This window comes from Anneissia japonica, unplaced genomic scaffold (genome assembly GCF_011630105.1).
Source record: "Anneissia japonica isolate Jap-2015-1 unplaced genomic scaffold, ASM1163010v1 scaffold131_len961581_cov171, whole genome shotgun sequence".
Taxonomy (NCBI): domain Eukaryota; kingdom Metazoa; phylum Echinodermata; class Crinoidea; order Comatulida; family Comatulidae; genus Anneissia; species Anneissia japonica.
In genome coordinates, this window is record NW_022750285.1 from 702,587 (window position 1) to 705,843 (window position 3,257).

The following is a 3,257-nucleotide window of genomic DNA, read 5'->3' on the forward strand; positions in this document are numbered from 1 at the left end:
ATTTTAATGACCTTATATTTCTTTTTAAATGTTTGACTTCTATATTTGATTGTGAATTAGTTTCTAATTTTGCCCTTTGTGTTCCTGTCCGTATTTTAAGAAATAATGATGTTCTCTACGTTCCTTTAAGTAGAGTCAATATTTTAAAAAACGGGTTTATTAGTAGAGTAAGTTCCTCGTATAACAAGTTAGTTCAGGACTATCCGTCTTTAGATTTATTTAACTCCAATCTGCACTTTTTCCGTCGTAGCGTTTTAGGCGTGATTAGTTAAAATTAATTTTGTTGTGTTTCTGTTTTCGTCGTCTCGTCCTTTGTTAACCATACTGTAAGTGGCGGATTTGTGTCCGCTGTTGTTTTGGTGAATAAATAAATAAAAATAAAAATATTGGAAATCACAGGCATTTATACAAACTCACAGTATTCTCTACACACTTTTTTTGCAACACAATGGCTAAAGTACAATCCTGTTCTCAGTTATTCATGTTTCTAAAATTTAACTGTAATTTTATTCTGTTGATCAAATGAAAATCACATAAATTCCGATATGTTTTCACATCGTAGGCCTACTCGTATTTTTAGATCGAAATGTTGACAAACAGTTTTCTACGGACATTACATATGACACTAATTTACGTATAAAATAATTAACTTTTATTTCACATTTCTTCCAAGAAACAAACGTAGTGCTCCCGATTGAAAAATTGTTACTGGTAAATTTGTCCATATAGAGACAGCTAAAGCGCTGGTAGAGTGAAGCATGAAGCATTACCACACTTAAGTGGAGTTCAATGGCTTGAAAAACAATAATTAACATAATCATAGCCTGGCCTGGACTGGACTGATGTTAATAAGTATAATAAATAAGTACTTGTTTGTTCTACCACACAAAATTTTTACTGGTTGGCCAGTTAATTTTACTGGTAAAATTGACGACTAAAACTGAATATAATAATAATAATAATAATAATAATAATAATAATAATAATAATAATAATAATAATAATAATAATTATTATTATTATTATTATTATTATTAGACCCGATCCCCTTTTCAATAAGGAATTGCGTTTTTCTTATCAGGTGCTGAAAAGCTGCAGTCAAGACTACAACTGCAAGTAAAAAAATCCCAGGCATGGCTCATTTCCACGCTCAACCAGTTCTCTGCCACTTTTTCGTGGTTTGCAAGGCTCCTAACTTTGAAAATGATTGACATTTATTCGATGTTTTACTAACTTGTGTTGTATTATTTGTTACCGGTACCGTTTGTTACTGATTACTGTACAACCCATTGTCAGTGTGTTTTACCACGTAATTTGGGCAACTATGTTCAGTATTTATTATTTACACTTTGGGATTACATGGTTTTATTTAAGCAATGAATTCTTTGCCGCCTCAGAGTATTTCTAATTTGGACAATAAATGAAATTTTAAATCTTGAATAGCTTGAATTTTTATTCGGTGGTATCAGTAAAAAAAAACATACAATTTTCAAGCCCAGTTGTAAAACAAACGCCGCCATAATTCAAAACAAATTTAACAAGCACAACAAATAATACTGACTTTCCCCTTCAAATGTATTTTTTTTTGTGGGGAATACATTTTGCAGGCCTACATATAAAATTTTCAAGTTCTCAACTTCACTTTTAATGCAAATTTGCGTAAAAATCGGCTCATAGCTTATTTTTAAAACGAATTATTACATCGCGGCAAAGCCGCCGGGATCGGCCGTGGGCGCCGGGGCAGCTTTGCTGCCCAGTTCCATTATTATGTCTTTTAACATAGAGGACTAATTTAATCGATTATAGAGTGCTTAATTACACCATAGAGAACACTAGGTGATGAAAAATAAAGTATCCCTATGAAAAGTAAATGATCCTTCCTTTTATTCAAACGTAGAGCTGAAAAGATTCATAACATAGGTAAAGGGTCTCAGAGAAGGACTTTCACAGATGGAAGGTATGTCTATCTGAGCCCCAATCCATGAAAATTTATGATTTTATGGGACATCTGGACGGCCGGAAATGGCACTCTTAGACTTAATTTGTGTTCATTCATACAACATTTAGTTGCTTCATTACAGTAGTAAGTTCGAGTATTACGGACGATCCGCACATAAGACGAACATGATTTAAAAAATCTAAAATTTGAATGTCGTGCATATAAGACGACCCCCTGTTTTTCGATCGTAATTTGCTATTTTTAGACTCGTCTTATACGCTAGTATATACGGTATTTGTTTTAAAACCCTAGCACCTGAGCGTAAGAGGATTGCCCGATGCAGTGGCTGATTCAAGGGACCTTCCCAACTGCTGTGCAAAGGTCATGGAAAATCCTGGATCCGCTCCTGTAATTAGCTGTAAAAACAAAACCACATAAATAGCATGAGCATTGCGTCTGTTTCCTTCACCTGCAAATAGAACAGAATTAATTTTCTATGTGGTCCATCAAATAAACTTGATTATCAATAACCTAATTGCAAAGTAAATAAAATAAGTAAATAAAAGTGACACAAAACGCATAGGCCTATTATTTACTCATGTTTCATAAAATAGATGAAAATGTATATTAATAAATACAAGTACATTTAATTTTATTTCAGACCATGTATGTCCGTTCATATTTTATTCAACCAACATCGGAAGCAAGCAGCAAAAAACAAAGCGGAAAAAAAAACACAATATTAATTAGTGAACGCGATCTCATTGTGCAACAAACGCTCCATACATTTTGACATTCGACGGGGCGCGGCCGAAATTTGACTCAAGCAAGCAAAATGGTTTTGGATATTTTCGATTTTCCCAACAGACGATCGGGCCCAACAGTCAATTTTGCCTACAGACGATCGGGCCCATTTCCGAGGCTATCGGGCCCATTTTCAGGATGATCACAGGCGCGGATGAGGGCCCCCTCCCCGCGCCGTCAGTCAAGCCGAAAAATAAAAAAGAGGGTGACACAATTAGAGTTAAAGAGAGGAAAGAGCAAAAAGGGAGTGCACCCATGACTTCAGTTGCGATACAGCAATGGGCGAAAGGAGAGCTCGATTATTTAGGCCCTACAACTTATTTTCACCAACTATGGTGGGGCTGAGGTGGGCGTGGTTGCGTGAACTTCATATAGTGCCCCACCCCCGTCAGAAAATCTCTGGATCCGCCCCTGGATCAGGCCCACTTTCCAAATTGGGGCCCGATCGTGGGCCCGATCGTCTGTAATTCAGTCAGATTTAATGGAAGCAGGTCAACTCGTATATTCGTATATA

General features: G+C 35.9%; 1 protein-coding gene across 2 annotated transcripts in view; it reads left to right on the plus strand.

Annotated features, from left to right (window-relative positions):
* The window catches only part of LOC117121313 (histamine N-methyltransferase A-like), a 24,262-nt gene that overhangs the window by 385 nt on the left and 20,620 nt on the right, over nt 1-3,257 (plus strand). The gene's annotated exons all lie outside the window — the stretch shown is intronic.